Source organism: Schistocerca serialis, chromosome 3 (assembly GCF_023864345.2).
Source record: "Schistocerca serialis cubense isolate TAMUIC-IGC-003099 chromosome 3, iqSchSeri2.2, whole genome shotgun sequence".
Lineage (NCBI taxonomy): Eukaryota > Metazoa > Arthropoda > Insecta > Orthoptera > Acrididae > Schistocerca > Schistocerca serialis.
Window position 1 is genome coordinate 590,677,754 of NC_064640.1, and position 18,638 is coordinate 590,696,391.

Genomic DNA, 18,638 nt, shown 5'->3' on the forward strand with positions numbered 1-18,638 from the left:
TTCGTACACTGTACAACAGCATTGCTATATACCAGATTAAAGAGTAGTTGTGACGACAAAACAGAAACGTGTAAATATGCAATCCACACGCATAGCAGCAAACATATGTTATCTAACATAATAAACAGGTCATTAGCATCATATCAGCATAAGCAAATAAATGTTCATATGTCATCCTAATAAGTAAACATGAAGGCGCAAGCAGATAAATCACAAAGTATAACTTACATACCTAACCACATCAGCACAATTAATCAGGTGACAATTATAATTTAAATAAATAAGCACAGCAGGCACATAATAAAAAAATATGACATCAGTGAAAAAGCATAGCAGCCAAGCAATGCATAATATACACAAGTTACAACCCAGTTCATTAATAATCATTGTCAAAATCAGTTAACGTACGCAAGCACGTCGCTTCACAAGTAATTTCATAGAACATGAAATTAGCACACAGTATGAATCACGTAATCGCGAGCAGCAAATTACGTCTAAGGTACGTACCTAAGTGGAAATATGTTACCTGAAAAATGAACTCAATTAATAGTTACCCTTTTTAGTTTATTAGTCTCTTCTTCGAAATTACATTCTTCCTGAAAATTTCTCGATAGCAAGTCCTCTTAACGTCGGACACACACAGAATTTACCTGAAGTTCTTAAATATTTTATAGAACCGTATCCTGAAAAATACTGAATGTTAATAACATAATTCATCAAGTCACTATAGCTTTATACTGAATTTAATCAGAGAAATTAAACTGTGTATTTGTTTACGGCTGTCAGTGCATTCGCACTGAACGCTCGATCAGCTGTAGGCGCGTGACGTAGGAAGCAATTGTTTGCGGTCAACGACTGCCTTGTGCGGCACGCAGACTTGACTGTTGCTTTGAGTATATGCCGCCACCAAAACACAGCGCGGTATCCTTGTACTCTCTGCATGTTTACATGTAGCTGTTAGTTTCTCACAAGTATGTCATTCCACAAAAATTTTTACGTTAGATATATGATGTATTCCCTTAGAGCGTCGTGATTTAAGAGTTTCTACTTCGACAGTGTTATCATGAATAATTTTACGAATTCTATATGGACCGTTATAAAGCAGAAAAAATTTGCGACACAAGCCTTTTCCTTTGTGAGATAAACGATGAGACTTAATTAACACTTTTTGACCAACTGACAAGATTTTTGAACGACCAGGACGCTTAGCTGATTTCTCTCTTCTAGCAGCCGCAGATGGAATATTTTGCAGAGCCAGGTTGACAACTTCAGAATGCCGCAGTTTCCGTGAAGGCGGAAAAGGAACGATTTCAGATATGCGATTTGTCGGTGCTTTATTTTTTTAATACCAGTATAGGCGGTAAAGAAGTTGAATTATTAGAGTGTTCATTCAGAATGTTTTGAAAAATATGAAGATACTGATCCCACGTTCTGTGGTTCTGATAACAATAAAGTCGACACAATTTATTGATTTCCTTCATCCATCTCTCTGAAGCGTTAGATTGAGGGTGAAAAAGTGAAATGAAAATTGGTTTGATTTTACGACGCTGTAGAGTACGAAACCAAATTTTAGAACGAAACTGTGATCCATTATCTGATATAACCTTATCAACATGACCAACTTCTTTAAGAAAATGTTTGATGAAAGCGTTAGATACTGAACGAGCTGTTGATTTGCGTAAAGGTGTAAAACACACATATTTTGATGTCAACTCCACCGCAACGAAAATGTACGCAAAACCATTAGTAGAACGAACCACTGGACCGAACAAATCGACTGCAGCCATCTCCTTCAATTTCGCTGGAATGATAGGAAACAACGGTGCTCTGTGAGAAACTGTTGGCGGCTTAGCCTTTTGACATAATTTGCATTTGGCCAGAACAGATCGAATACGTTTTTCCATATTACTGAAGTAGCAATTTTCTCGAAATTTATGAAAGCATTTTCTGGGACCAAAATGTGCATAACTGAAATGCGTATACCAAATCAGCTTATTAACCCACTCATCAGGAATACAAACTAACCAAACAGAGTTGTCGAGCGATTTTCGTTTAAAAAGAATGTCATTGCGAACTGAATAGCATCTAGTTTCTCTGGATCAGGAAGAATACCTTCTGTAGCAATAATGTGACCGAGAAATTTCACCTGAGAACGACCAAATTCAGATTTTTGTAAGTTCACTGTAATGCCAACTTTTGCAAAAATGCGTAATGATGAATCCAAAATTTTGTTATGCTCACTCCAAGAACGTTTAGCAGTAAGAATATCGGCAACATATGAAGTGATATTGTTACGAAGATAAACAGGTAAAATTTCGTTTAAGCTACGAATGAATGCTGCAGAAAATATAGTAAGTCCAAACGGTAATTTCCGAAGTCACTTTTGGGTAAATTAGTCATATCAGGTTATTGTTTACTTACTCTCTGGATAGATTGATAGTCGAAGAGTTGGTTTGACAGATGCAAAGAATAGTAAAAGAGTAGGCAGCGGTACAGAAAACTAAAAGAGAAATAGCACCACTACAGCTCGGGGCCCTATGCTCGCTACGGCACATATTCACTTAGAGTAGTGAATCCCCTGAGGACATTAATAAGTTCAAACAGTAATTTTCGAAATCTCATTTAGGTAAATAGTCAAATCCGGTTATTGTTTACTTACTCACTAGATAGATTGATAGTCGAAGAGTTGTTTTGACAGATGCGAAGAATAGTAAAAGAGTAGGCAGCGGTACAGAAAACTAAAAGAGAAATAGCACCACTACAGCTCGGGGCCCTATGCTCGCTACGGCACATATTCACTTAGAGTAGTGAATCCCCTGAGGACTTTAATAGCTGCACATAATTTCTAGTTCGTGACTTAGTGGCCAATTTGGTGGGAGTGCGTACATAAATTGATCTAACCATGCACATGGATGTATGTCATTCTTAGAATTGCGGAAGATCTTAAATTTCCGAACAGTCAAAAAGTGTTTATAATCAAAGTTTTCGCCTCGTGGCGACAAAGACCTACCGCGTCTGTCCCAGTCCCAATGTTGATTATTGTTAAATTCACGCGCCTCGCGCTCTCTTATTGCATCCCGTAAATAAAATAAATTACTTTCTTCAAACCCTTCTGCTAAACTAACACTTGTCAATTTATCTGAGATCTCCTCAACTCTTTCCGATGAGTCACTTAATTGTTCTTTCTGTTTATTTACGTCTTCTGCAAGTGTCACGACTCGGGTTTCAGTATTGTCACATTTAGTAGTGAACTGTTCATACTGTTGCGTTAAGTTATTTATTCTGTCGTTTGGTACGGATTCCTCGATTCTCTGCCGGTCGCGGTGGTCTAGCGGTTCTGGCGCTGCAGTCCGGAACCGCGGGACTGCTACGGTCGCAGGTTCGAATCCTGCCTCGGGCATGGGTGTGTGTGATGTCCTTAGGTTAGTTAGGTTTAAGTAGATCAAAGTTCTAGGGGACTTATGACCTAAGATGTTGAGTCCCATAGTGCTGAGAGCCATCCTCGATTCTCTCAAGTATTTCTTCCTTATCGTGTGCACATTGTAAATTTAACTCTGAAAATTTCTGTACTATCACGCGATCCTTTTCTTCCTGTTCCCTGCCCTGTTCCTCTTGTCTGATTTCTGTTGAAATTAAGCTATTATTGTGAGCCTTCAAAATCGGTTGTACTTCTTCTCTAATTTCTTTATTTGATTCGTCTTTCATGTATTTGAAACATGTCCCTGTTCGTGAGCCTAACTGTGTTTCCATTGTTTCCATCTCGGTTTTACTTGTTCCTATTTGTGAGCCTAACCGTATTGTCAAAGTTTCCATCTTCAAGTTAATTCTTTCTATACCTGTTTTAATTGTTCCTATTTGTGATCCCAAATTTAATATTGCACCCATCAACTGCTCCATTTCTTCTGTCGTTAACCACGCAATCTGAGAATTTTTCGATTGTGAAAAATTTTGAACTGTTTCCGGACTATTTTCCCTACTTATTAAATTGTTTTCCACTACATTATTCATGACACTGTTTTCCTCTGTTGGCGAGTTCGCCATTTCAACAATTTCGTCATTCTCACTATTCATAATTTTCGCCTCTTTTATTGACCGCGTAATCATTTACAAAACATAAAAATTTCGTCACTGTTCGAAACTCACACACAATGACTCCTTATCTCCAACAATACTATTCACACGAGATGTTTCTCTCAAACATGATTAACGAACAATTGAAATAATTGCACAAAATTGTCAAACGCGTATACAAGGCAATAAAAATTAAATTTTGAAAAATACCATTAGAAGAATGCCAATTACCAAATCTATGCATGCAAAATAGACTACAATTACTAAACTACAAATTACTACAACAATACTACCGTCTACTATTTTCACAATCAGAAGAATTCCAAGGGACGATCCTGGCAGGGTCGCCACGTGCATGGGGGCTTAATTAAATAAGACTGAAAATACTTTTTAAATTTTTCGTAGCTGTATGTCCGATTACGCTGTGTCTCGTAATCGGTTGGCCCTGACTAGTATTATTACGCAATCTGACTGCAACAAACAATGAAAGAAAATTTTCGTAAACACAGTTAATTAATTAAGTCCCCAGCAACTATAAAACCTACTAAACCAAAGCACAAGTATAACTGTTCTGTACGTGGGAGTGTGACTCAACGTACACATCTGGCACGGTTCTTCTCCAACAAGACAAGAATTTTTAGATACCAATTATACTGACGTGATAAAAGAAAATTAGAAATACTATAATTGCTCAAGGAAAGTAGAATTACACTCTAATACAAGAACACAAGCCAGATGCTTTGTTGACTGAACCTGTAATGACTCATTATTTCAAACATGGAAATAATGAAAAAAAAACACGCAATATTTTACCTTCATATATATTGACGAAATGCACTCTGATCATTACAATATCTTCATTAGAATATCATCTGCTATCTCTCCCATCAAATAACTGCATAAAACATGGAACAAACACTCCTTACTACAACCTCTCGACAAGCCTTGCCCACTCGCACATCTCAACACTGACTGCCACGAGACCTCGACAGGCACTGACTACCACGAGTTCTTAACAGGCACTGACTTCCACGAGCTCTCTCTAAGCACTGTCTTCTACAAGTTCTTAACAGGCACTGACTGCTACGAGTTCTCTCCTAGCACTGACTGCTACGAGCTCTCAACAAGCACTGTGGAGGCGGCTTAATAATACTCTTTGGCGCAATCTCTGGCGCAGTGGCTCAGTGTAGCCACCTTTCAACATTTCTCTCTTTACTTATTCTGATCATCACTAAACTGACACACAATATTTTTTTAGCGCAACGCTATCTGACTTTCAATAATCCCTACAAAAGAATGGCCCTGACTAACAATAACCTATACCTTTCATGAATTACTTACCTCACAAAAAAATCTTCGTTACTCAAACTACTGCAATACAGCGTGCGCCAATACTGCCAGCTGAATAAAAGATTCTAACTACTGAAGGCACCAACTACTGATAGGCATAGTTAGCAAATGAAAGATTTTGAAAGAGAACAAACATTGTATTTACCTTAATAGTGTTCAAAAGTCATATATATATATATATATATATATATATATATATATATATATATATATATATGTATGTACATATTTGAGTTCATGACATCCAGTCTTACAAATTTACTCTTTCCGATGGACACACGTCCAGATCGTCCGCTCTCAAAATTCTGCCATCTCTCTCCCCACATCCACCACTGCTGGAGGCTCACCTCCAACTGCACAGCGCTACGCGCTCTTCACATCCAACTGCCCAACACTACAATAGTGAATATTCCAACAATGCTAACCAGCCACAGACTGCTACGTGGCGTTACCAACATAAAATCCTAAACAGCCCACTTACATGGTCACTAGGTAGATGTGCTAACAACTACCCCACTGTAACACAGTGGCTTTGAACAACTGCTCAGACAACCCTAGCACGCCCACCTCCTCAGTCCCAATTCCCACGCATGCCTCAACCAACTTGGTTTTTTCTTTTGATTAGAATGATGAATACTGATAGTAGGTACATGGTGTATGGCTCATTTGATACACGTAAGTCTACATTTAAATTAACAACGTGTTGATAGCAGCAACGAAGGATCGACGCGTCATAAAAAATTTTAACTTCACTATGTAGCTTCTGCAGGTAGTGACGATTCTTAGTTGACCGGTTTCTGAACTTCATGATCTGAGCGTATGAATGTCATAACTCCCATTGGTTGAAGCAATTTTATGGTCAACCGTGCAACAACTGTGATACAAACTGTAGAAGCTAGTGGAGAATGATTATGAAGGACTCCGATTCTGCTTTTGGGTTCGTAGGAACGTTTACGTGAGGCAAAATAATCAGGCAAAGTCCATTTTCATAAATACGAATCTCCACTGTAATCTAGCTAACTAATAGACATAGCACTGTAACTTTACCATCGGAATTAATTCTTTTATCGGCATATATTACCAATAAATCTGCGACGCAAGTCGAAAAGTGAAATTTAAATAATTACATGTTCAGCCATTCATAAATAAGGGCTCGTGGCACTGCATTAGCGGCAAGTATTAATTGCGGTGCACCGTTTCCATCTGTCGTCGCACTTGAAATATCGCCCTCCTGCGAAAGCTCAGTTCCTTCACTACCTAGCTCGCTTCCCCTCTCCCCCTTCCTTCTTTATTTCAGTAATATACAACCCCTGGAAAAAATATTAAAAATGTAATATTTATTCTCGCACGAAATATGTCTGGGAGCGCCTCTAAATCATGTCGCGCATTCAGCAGGGCCGGCGCGCGGCAGAAAACAAGACGCAGAGAGAAGCGGCGTTGGCGTGGGCGTCGTCAGGCTCGTCGGGCCGGCGGATTTAATTATCGCCGATCCGAGGATCGAGCCAGCTCCTCGCGTCCCAACGTCACTGCCACCGGTGTGCGGCCCTGGCCTACGCGCCGCCGCTACGCCACCGGCCAGAAAGAAATAATTTACGAGATAGCAATTGAATGCGGAATAATTTGTTTTTATAATAGGGTCCATCTATACTGCATGCTGCACGCGGCGTACGCCGAGATTTACGGCGCAATATAACTGAGGGCCCCGGCCCGCGCCGTTCCACGTGGCACGCCAATATCACACGCAGCGCCGCGCGGCTAGCAAAAATGCCCGCCTCCCCCTGCCTCATTGAGGCCTCGTAAACCGCATTACGCGTAGCCGCCCGGCTAATCATAAATCGATTCCTTTGCGCCCGTGCACCGCTTTTCCGCAGGCACACCTTTAACTCGGCTCGGAACGACTTCGGAGGAATAGCCAGTCTGGCAATGTTTGTTCAGGCGTTAAAGCGGCGTTACGACGTACTGGTGTGCCACTCGCCACTGCACAGCCACTCGCTGACTGTTGTTTGTATATACATAGCGTACACAAACAGGAAAGTGCTGTTGAAGTTCGGTCCACCATGAAAATAAACAAGTCAGGAACCCTTGTCCTTGTGGGAAGTAAATGTAACAAGGAGGCTAAAGTTCCGACGTACGTAAAGATCCTATGCAGTCTGCATGAATTATCTACTTAGGTAGTCGAATTACGCAACACGTAACACACCATCAACAGTGGAAACCTTAAAAGTTTCTGATAACGAAGTTTTATATATTTACATGGAAAAATTATACGAGACATCAAATGAAATTCTGTTTTACAGTATGGAGCATCGAAGACAACTTTTACCTCAGTTCTCCAACGATGCATGGCAGCCCATGACAGTAAAAACGAAAATAGTTCTTCATTTTCTGCAACTGATATTTACCCAATGATATGTTTTTGGCTTCTTAAGAGATGATCGTGTGATAACTGAATGACACATGCACAGATAAAGTGATGTATGACTTAGAGAGATACTATTGATACAGATGAAGAGTTATTGCAAGAACAAGCACTTCATTTATAAATAACCAAGGAAATTATTAATTTTGAAAATGAAGAACTTCGTTGCTTTTATTGTTGTAATCTGCTTCTCTCACAAATTCAAAACTTTTTCCTCTCTGCTACTTTCGCAAATGTAAACGAACCAGATCACAACAGTAAATTGAGATTTATTTTCGTTCACTCACATTTCAAATGTGCAAAAGTGGTAGAGACAAAGAAGATATGAGTATTTGAGGGAATGGATTACAAAAGTAAAAGCAACCTAGATATTCATTGTGTGTGTGTGTGTGTGTGTGTGTGTGTGTGTGTGTGTGTGTGTGTGTGAGTGTGTATGTTCGTGTGTCTGTCGATTACCTTCTGAATTCATTTTTCTATTTCCTTGTATACCAATTTCCCTTATTGGAACTTCGTATCTTACCCACTAACGTATCTCTAAGTCGCGCAGCACGGGATCAGCCGAGCCGTCTCAGGCGCTGCAATCATGGACTGTGCGGCTGGTCCCGGCGGAGGTTCGAGTCCTTCCTCGGGCATGGGTGTGTGTGTTTGTCCTTAGGATAAATTAGGTTAAGTAGTGTGTAAGCTTAGGGACTGATGTCCTTGGCAGTTAAGTGCCATAAGATTTCATCAAGAAATAGTTTATTTTAGTTAACGTTAACGGCAATAGCGTGTAGGCATTGTGGTGTCACTGCGAGACACCACACTTGCTAGGTGGTAGCCTTTAAATCGGCCGCGGACCGTTAGTATACGTCGGACCCGCGTGTCGCCACTATCAGTGATTGCAGACCGAGCACCGCCACACGGCAGGTCTAGAGAGACTTCCTAGCACTCGCCCCAGTTGTACAGCCGACTTTTCTAGCGATGGTTCACTGACAAATTACGCTCTCATTTGCCGAGACGATAGTTAGCATAGCCTTCAGCTACGTCATTTGCTACGACCTAGCAAAGCGACATTACCAGTTACTATTGATGCTGTAAAACATGTACCGTCAAGAGCGATGTTCACCATTTATGGATTAAAGTTAAGTATTCCAACAGCTACGTCCTTTTTTGCTAAAGTCTAACTTCTTTGTCCTATTCCAGACCTCACGCCAGCCTGCGTGAGCTGAAGTACGTGCCTTTCGGCTTCCTCTCACAGTGGGTTGGCTCTCTTGCCACTCCACAACAGGCATACGTCACCCTATTACCAAATCATCACTACTGAGCAGAAAATAGTCTGCAAACGAGATGACCAGTGGTGAAGGTAGACATGTGTGTTGAGCCAGGTCTCAAGCATTAGTATTTCGTCTTTTATTTTTCTCCCAACCTACAAATTGAGTGCTATATTAAAGTCAGACTGTCCAATTAACCATTTTATCGAGTGCACTATGCCATAAAATCATGGGAGAACCGATGGGTATTTGGAAGAAATGTGTAGGAGTCAAAAGAAAATTGATATTTTTAGTCATACGGTAATGACTCTGTGTAGATCAGTTGAATAAATGTCCGTAATGGGCATCGTTTGGATTACATTTACGCTCTTGTTTAGAGATATGTTATCAGCAATTCACGCAATATATATTTTAACAGGCGTGTACAAACTGGGTCTTCATTAGCAGCAAGTTCGTTAAAGTTCTCTAGGCCAAATGTACAACTGTTAACACTCATGGATTCGTAATAAAATACGTAAAGTAAGGGAAGGAACATGAGGCAGCGGTGCAAGATTGTAGAATGTCAGATATCATATACTCAGTGGTTATTACACTAGATGAGTTGGGATCACATATTGACCCACCGCCTAGCCAACCACATTTAAGACATCGATAGTTTCCGTAAATCGTGTTATGTTGTACAATCATAGAGTGTGCTTCCACTGCAATTCATACCTAGCCAAGGGACATTAAACCACAATTTTCCTTCGTCAGAAGCTGCAGAAATCAATCTTCTGTTACAGTTACTTAACTGAAGACGAATTAACGATGTGCTTTTCCTCCAGGCAGAACGCCAGTGAACGAAAGACGTTCGGAGTATTCTGCTCAGCTGTTCACTATCACTCATTACCTCCCGACGGGCATTCATCACTGAACGTATTCGCTTGAAAGTATCCATTATTTTCAGCGGCATCTAGTAGCAATAGTGACATATTCATATGTTTTCATTTCTTCCAACTTGGTATCAGCTCCATCAGTTGTATTTTAAATTTAATTACGCTACATCTATGAAGTCATGTTTGATAAGTCCAAGTTGCGAGTGTAATCAGCCAGTGAATTACGTGGACATCGTTAAACTTCAACGTGATCTACTAACGCTAGTATGAGAAACACGAAATCCACCTGGATTGTAGCCTGCATGCCCGTTACAAGCTCTACCACTAGGGTATGTTATTTAGATATGGCAGGCATAAAATTTTCATAACACTCACAGCATTTCACTGTAATCACAAGTCTCCATAAATCAAACTGCACAGTAGAATCCTATTTACTCTCTCAATTTCAATCTTGTCTCGGGAGTAGACTTGGCGACTCCGCAGTGAGCGGGGCAAACGCTTTATTTACGTCGCAAGAGAACCACGGCCTCCGCCAACAGTATGGGATTTATCTAGTCGCAGTGAAAATTAAATCTCTTATTAATTTTAAAACTGTGACTTTCTTATGCGTATACCACTGAAGCTGTAGAATTCCAGAATGTTTATATCACTGGAATAATAACACAGGAATGCCAGAAGATATGGGTGTACAGTCTTGTCCACGACGAAGAAATTTAAAGACGGAGTACAATTTCGGATCGGTCAAGGACGCGTAAGCATTTCGGCCACACATCCTCGCATTCGCCTTATGCGATGTAGAGAAAATCAAAATGAATATGAAATTATGGGAAAGTAGGGTAACGCTCCTTTCAAATACAGTTCCATTGCTTAACCACTACTACACATTGTTCAATGAATGTAATACAAATGATGTATGACGAATACTTAGTGATACTGAGTAGGAGGGACACTGGAAACGAGAATTGTGTGACACCAGAGGCTCCAAGTAACGCTTGAAGATATTATTGTCAGAATTAATGTTCGCGTGCTGTAGGACTGGAACTGATATACTCTTTAAATGAGAACATATTAGGTTAGGCTTTACCGTGACTGTTATTGATATCTAACGAAACCACAAGTTGCTCGTTTCGAAAATATTTCACTATGGCGCTAAAACTCTAAGAATTAAATGTTTGGCACTACAAAATAGGACACATGTACACTAAGTTCCTCGCGTTCTTCTTAAGACTATGGAGGAGGATAACATAAGGAAACCAGCTACGATTTATAAGTTGTCTGCTTGTATTTGCTGAGGTTGTCTGTCCGTAGTCATCAGTTGCACACTTAGGAATTCTGTTTTGCCTTTATTGGTCTGTCATACGAGATGAAGATTAAAGCTGCTCTGCACAGTGGGCATGCTGCTAAAATTACTCGACTGGAGTGCTATGGCCTACATATGTACAGTTTATACTACACGTCGTGCAAATATTCAGCGGTGGAGGCTGCATATAGTAGCAAACTCCAAGCCAGTAAGAAGATCTAGGGACTCTCTTCTGCGTATTCCTTAATAAACATTTCTGTGATGAAACAACAAATCTTAGAGGAAGCAACTACTATCATTTAATGTCTTTCCTCTCAGTAACAGCATGAGAGCCCTAATTCAGTTGTACTCATAATGCCAATTCTAATGCGCGATGCTGTTAATGTTTTTTGAGAGTCATAGCAAGAGAGAGACGCCAGATCAACTATTAACGAATACTCCCAGTATCCATAAAACATCAGGTATTGTCAGCTACCATAGATTATAGTTCCATTACAGACAAGTCTCGCTTGCAAACTTCTGTCCACTTGTTTGGTAGCGGAAATTCAGAAACAGGACTAAATACCTTGCACAGAAGCAATATTTTAAGAGGTTAGACCAGAGTACCTCTTGGACTAAAATGCCAGGTTCAGTGTGAAACTAACAACGAATCACAGCCAGTGTGCGTAGGTTGCTGGAAGCAATCAGAAACCAATATCAGGTGATAGTAGATACACCAGGTAATGGATCTATCAGCGAGGCGAATAATGGCGAAAAATTGGTGACCAAGGTTGTGTTGTACTCCAGCTGGAACCAGATAGAAACAGATCGATGACGCCAACTATCATAGTTACTTGATAGCAGCTGAGGGGCACTAGATGTGCGACAACGTCTTTCTCTTGCTACCAGTCTAGAAGGTGAGGACATGTTCGAAGCTACGAATCGTTCCGGAGATTACGAAGAGCAGCTCTTTCAGAAGAAAAAGGGTTTTGTAAGTGTTCGCAAACTTCATGCATTATTTCCACAACGACCCCCTTAAAGTCAATTAAGACAGAATATCATAATATGAAGTAGGGTATAGTTACCTTGGCAAATACGACATCTTTGCCGATAAGCTAACACCAAGAAGTTTTGATAACAGCAACATTATACATCACTGAGAGTTTATGTTATGAAAAGAGGATGAAGAAACCTGAGGTTTAATTAAAGGACAAATATCCAAGTGATAGTTGCAATTAATACACTTCTGGAAATGGAAAAAAGAACACATTGACACCGGTGTGTCAGACCCACCATACTTGCTCCGGACACTGCGAGAGGGCTGTACAAGCAATGATCACACGCACGGCACAGCGGACACACCAGGAACCGCGGTGTTGGCCGTCGAATGGCGCTAGCTGCGCAGCATTTGTGCACCGCCGCCGTCAGTGTCAGCCAGTTTGCCATGGCATACGGAGCTCCATCGCAGACTTTAACACTGGTAGCATGCCGCGACAGCGTGGACGTGAACCATATGTGCAGTTGACGGACTTTGAGCGAGGGCGTATAGTGGGCATGCGGGAGGCCGGGTGGACGTACCGCCGAATTGCTCAACACATGGGGCGTGAGGTCTCCACAGTACATCGATGTTGTCGCCAGTGGTCGGCGGAAGGTGCACGTGCCCGTCGACCTGGGACCGGACCGCAGCGACGCACGGATGCACGCCAAGACCGTAGGATCCTACGCAGTGCCGTAGGGGACCGCACCGCCACTTCCCAGCAAATTAGGGACACTGTTGCTCCTGGGGTATCGGCGAGGACCATTCGCAACCGTCTCCATGAAGCTGGGCTACGGTCCCGCACACCGTTAGGCCGTCTTCCGCTCACGCCCCAACATCGTGCAGCCCGCCTCCAGTGGTGTCGCGACAGGCGTGAATGGAGGGACGAATGGAGACGTGTCGTCTTCAGCGATGAGAGTCGCTTCTGCCTTGGTGCCAATGATGGTCGTATGCGTGTTTGGCGCCGTGCAGGTGAGCGCCACAATCAGGACTGCATACGACCGAGGCACACAGGGCCAACACCCGGCATCATGGTGTGGGGAGCGATCTCCTACACTGGCCGTACACCACTGGTGATCGTCGAGGGGACACTGAATAGTGCACGGTACATCCATACCGTCATCGAACCCATCGTTCTACCATTCCTAGACCGGCAAGGGAACTTGCTGTTCCAACAGGACAATGCACGTCCGCATGTATCCCGTGCCACCCTACGTGCTCTAGAAGGTGTAAGTCAACTACCCTGGCCAGCAAGATCTCCGGATCTGTCCCCCATTGAGCATATTTGGGACTGGATGAAGCGTCGTCTCACGCGGTCTGCACGTCCAGCACGAACGCTGGTCCAACTGAGGCGCCAGGTGGAAATGGCATGGCAAGCCGTTCCACAGGACTACATCCAGCATCTCTACGATCGTCTCCATGGGAGAATAGCAGCCTGCATTGCTGCGAAAAGTGGATATACACTGTACTAGTGCCGACATTGTGCATGCTCTGTTGCCTGTGTCTATGTGCCTGTGGTTCTGTCAGTGTGATCATGTGATGTATCTGACCCCAGGAATGTGTCAATAAAGTTTCCCCTTCCTGGGACAATGAATTCACGGTGTTCTTATTTCAATTTCCAGGAGTGTATCTTGAAACCTAAGTCCAAAATGATGTTAGTCAGAGATAACTTTTATGTGGAAGAGAGCTGTAAGCGCAGCGAAGAAATTCAATGCGCCTACAATACTCTTTCACAGAAGAAGTCGCTTGCTGGCTCTCGTCCTGTAAAGACGTGAGAGAACAGCTTGTGGCTCTCGTCGTGTAAAGACGTGCGAGAACAATTCTTGTCTTAGTTATTGAGAGTACGGAATGCGACGAGATTGTTTTGCGTTCAGAAGTGTTTCTTGCGTGACGTGATTCACGAACTTCGGAAAATGATTTTCTGAGCAGAGACAGGAACAGATAGACACGTTTAACCGTTCATAACGGGTTAATTTAACTTATTGATGAAACTTGTGAATATTGGACTTGACTTTCAAATAGTTGGAACTAAAAGAAGAGTGGATAGTATATCGAAGGACTACACTCAGTCTCGAGTAGGACACAATTACACTACTTCACGAAGGTAATACAATTACGCTGAAGAGTCAAGTTGTCGTAATTGTCAAGAAACTTAATTTTAATAGAACTGATTTTACCAACCAACTGCGTGTGCGTGTGGTGCGAAAGTTATAAAGTATTTAGTGGCCAAGGAACAATAAACTGTTCGTTCCAAGTGAAATATCAAGCGTGGACTACATTATTAAGTGATTTAATGAATGATAATTAACCAACGACTGTTCAGTAGGGACAATTTAGTCTGAATATCAAAATACCTACTTCATTAATAGAAAAGAGAACTTTTGAACATTTTTTTAACATTACGGCGTAGGTTATCTCAGACGTGATCAAAGAGTATCTATGGATCTCGCTTCATACAGATTCAACAACTCCATAGCAACGAGCCAACAACGTACGAGGAGACTGATAATTACAATGTTTCCTCGCAAGTGGTGGTGTGTACGATGCGGATGAGATAAGATTTAACAACTACTGCATATTCGAGCAATGAATCATTCAATCTTAAATGAGAAGAAGCATCCATCGTACGAGTTCGCGTTTCTGTCTCCCGTTCACCAACGGGGACCTACGTCATCGCGCATCGTGTCTCAACTCCATTGCGAGAGCTCTGGCAGTAGCAGCTCTACGGCGTCGAAAATATCAGCACGCGGTTGGAGTGCGGGGACGCCACAAGAGGTACGAAGCAACTTTTAGCTTCGTCAGTATTTCCGCAAACGATGTTAATGGCTGTGGCTTTGGTGCAGAACTGTACTTCAAACTGTCTCCAGAACCGTTAACGTATCCCTCTTTTTAAATTAAGTAAGGAGCATTAAATATAAGGTTCTTGCTGTGACTTGATTCAGGCGGTTGAACTTAATACTTACCTTGTGCTTGAGTCGTAAAGACCCAGCCTAACTTCATCAAAGTTATGTCAACGGCTGACTCCGAGGGAAGAGGCGACAATGCAGCTGCTATAAAAAAAAAAATAAAAAAAAAACTTTCAAAAAATGCACTACGTTCTTCCTTGAAAAATCCCCATACTCACTTTACATTTAAGAGTCTCTTCTGTCGTCTTCATAAACGGTAGTCCGCAGCTCGTGGTCGTGCGGTAGCGTTCTCGCTTCCCGCGCTCGGGTTCCCGGGTTCGATTCCCCGTGGGGTCAGGGATTTTCTCTGCTTCGTGAAGACTGGGTGTTGTGTGATGTCCTTAGGTTAGATGGGTTTAAGTAGTTCTAAGTTCTAGGGGACTGATGACCATAGATGTTAAGTCCCATAGTACTCAGAGCCTCAGAGCCATAAACGGTAGTCAGGTCTGGTCGTCTAGTGGTAGAGCACTAGGTGGTGGGGGGATTGAATCCCTATGGGACAATAGAATTTTTCTGTCTGCCTTTAAAGTAGTAAATTCCGTGAAGAGTCGCCTGGAGCAACGCGTGATTCGGATTCCACGTTAAATGCAGGTCCCCATTCCATGCTTGGGTTAATGGAGTAGATTAGGGACACGCAAGTCACCAAAGTGGCGCCCAACTGAAAGACTTGCACTCGATCATTGAGCTACACGAATTTATTATTCACGAATCGTACTACTTTATGACATTTTGGTATAATATCATGACCCTAATAACACAACAAAAATTTAAGAACTTTTTAATCTGAAGTTGTCTCATATCGAGAGACAAAATGCCGATTCCTCTCTTAAGAAAAGTGCTTTACAGCTCCTGAAGGTTTCTCAACAAACTGAGTGTACTAGCACTGTTCGAGTACACAGCCAGCATATCAAAACTTCTTGCACCTGAAGCTTCCATTCATTATCAGGATGAGTTAATGATTGGTATCCAAGGGGAGAGTCATGTCTGTCTACTCATAGATGCATGACGCAACGTAATACAGATAAAGTTAAAGCGTGGTATATCATATAGTCGACATAAGAGCGCCGCAAACGTAATTAAAATTTTAGTATTTTAACAAGTAATAAATCTGGGATCGAACTGCACTAGCAGCCAGTGCAAACAAGAGCAGAAATGCTTATAGACGAAACAACTCCGAAAGAGCTATCAACAAAGTCGATTACCGTTAAAACTTGTGGCAGTACAAGGTGGCTTGGGTTTAAAACTGCGAGATAAGCGTAGCCAGTGTCGTAATAATATCAGAGTGCCCACCTAAATAATTACAGGGAAAACTTTTGACTATTAAACGAGAGATGAATCACAATTACTTTGATTATTCTGATTAAATTAGTGACAAAGCAAATGTCACTACACTAATATAATAAGGCCTTGGCACATCTGACACAGGGGTGGGGGAAAAAGAAGTTAATTACTGTGCAAGTGAATTAAATGAACTCACAAAGTGACCAGTGACTCTCATGATATTAATTGAAAACAGATAGTACTACAGAATGGAATACGTCACATCAGTGGCTGGAGTTGAAAACAAACTGTTTATTGGCATTAACACAAAACTTTTCAGATTGAAGCTAGAGGTAATCGAATTACTATCAAATGACTTTCATGTCCCTACACGCCATCTTGCTGTTGAACTCGATCTCACCATAGTACTGCAGGTGAAGGCTGAAGAGGCCGTAAAATCAATCATTGACAGGTCCAATAAGCTTGGCATGGACTAAGTGCACATCATCCCCAATACACAGGCTCAGGTGGCTCAGCAGGCCGGCAGAGCCAACGGCGGGTCTCATCATGTAAGCCAGGTGACGGGGGCTCCTGATGATCGACTGAATACTGTTCGAATGTTAATTAAAAGGAAACTGTGCACTGTCGCATATTGTGTCTCTTATTAAATTCAGATTGGCTGGGCTCCTGATGTTTCAGGATCCAACCGATAGAAATACTCCTTAGAAAACACAAGTCCCCTTCCTCTGGCTTTTAACTAATCATGTATGCCCTACCATCTTCCAGAGAAAAACGTCACTTCACTCTCTCTCTATCTCTCTCTGTGACCAATGAGTCAATCTTCATTGTCACCGAGCGAGGTGGCCCAGTGGTTTGCACACTGCACTCACATTCGGAAGAACGATGGTTCAAACCCACGTCCGGCCATCCTGATTTATATTTTAGAGTATCTCCTTAATCGCTTCAGGTAAATACCGGGATGCTTGTTGTGAAAGGGCACGTCCGACTTCCTTCCCAGTCCTTCCCTTATCCGATGGTACCGCTGACCTCGCTGCTTGGTCCCCTCCGTGTGAACAACCAACCATCTTCATCGTCGCTATTGTGTTTCTATCTCTAATCTAAATTCTATTTACGTTAGGCAATCCTGGCAGTTCTTACATTAGCACTCCGTCTTCAGGCCACAAGTGGCCCATCGGGACCATCCAATCGCCGTGTCATCCTCATTGAGGTTGCGGATAGGAGGGGCGTGTGGTCAGCGCACCGCTCTCCCGGTCGTGATGATGGTTGTCTTTGACCGGAGCCGCTACTATTCGGTCGAGTAGCTCCTCAAATGGCATCACGACGCTGAGTGCACACCGAAAAATTGCAACAGCGCATGGTGGCCTGGATGGTCACCCATCCAAGTTCCGGCCAAGCCCGACGGCGCTTAACTTCGGTGATCTCACGGGAACCGGTGTATCCACTGCGGCAAGGCCGTTGCCCTAGTTCTTACATTACGTAAACATTTATTTTATGCAGAGTCAATACATTCAGTGGTGTCTCACATTTCCAAATGCCCAAAATTGTGGGACCGAGATGTTTATCTCTGACGTCTAGTGCTTTCTGGATGAACAGTCGACTTTCTACAGTTGAGCACAATAGTGCCTTGTGTTAAAAAGCAAAGCTTCTCACTCCACTCATAGGCTTTAAAATGTTTTCTCCAGGAGTTTCAGCTATGGGAGATCCTATCTGTGTTACTTCAGAACAAAGCTCGACATGCTGGTGCTCCACTACAGAAACATGGCTGATGACCGGAGGGCTCTTGACTCTCGGCGGGCCTTCTTCCAATTGGCTCAAGGGGTGCTGGCCGGCTCTACTGTCCCTGGCTGTCTGCGTGCTTTTCCCACCATTCAGAATGCTTTCGCCGTTCTGTTACGACTACAAGGCATCCATATTCGAATCGAGAGTAAAAGAAGAGTGATGATGCACTAGGCAGTTACCGACGATCACTAGTGGTGTTGTGTATCATATCCCATTATGTTAATTAACTATTACGATCAAAGTTGTCTTTCATTATATATCTGCATAGACAATATCGGGGGAAGATGCCCAACTTTAGGTTTGGAGGATAAAGACGTTAGCTAGAACTGGGAGTTTAGATTCTACACTAAATT

At 42.3% G+C, this 18,638-nt stretch overlaps 1 pseudogene; it reads right to left on the reverse strand.

Annotated features, from left to right (window-relative positions):
- Positions 1-17,848: 17,848 nt before the first annotated feature.
- On the reverse strand, positions 17,849-17,966 carry LOC126471721 (5S ribosomal RNA; annotated as a pseudogene).
- Between the last annotated feature and the right edge of the window lie 672 nt (positions 17,967-18,638).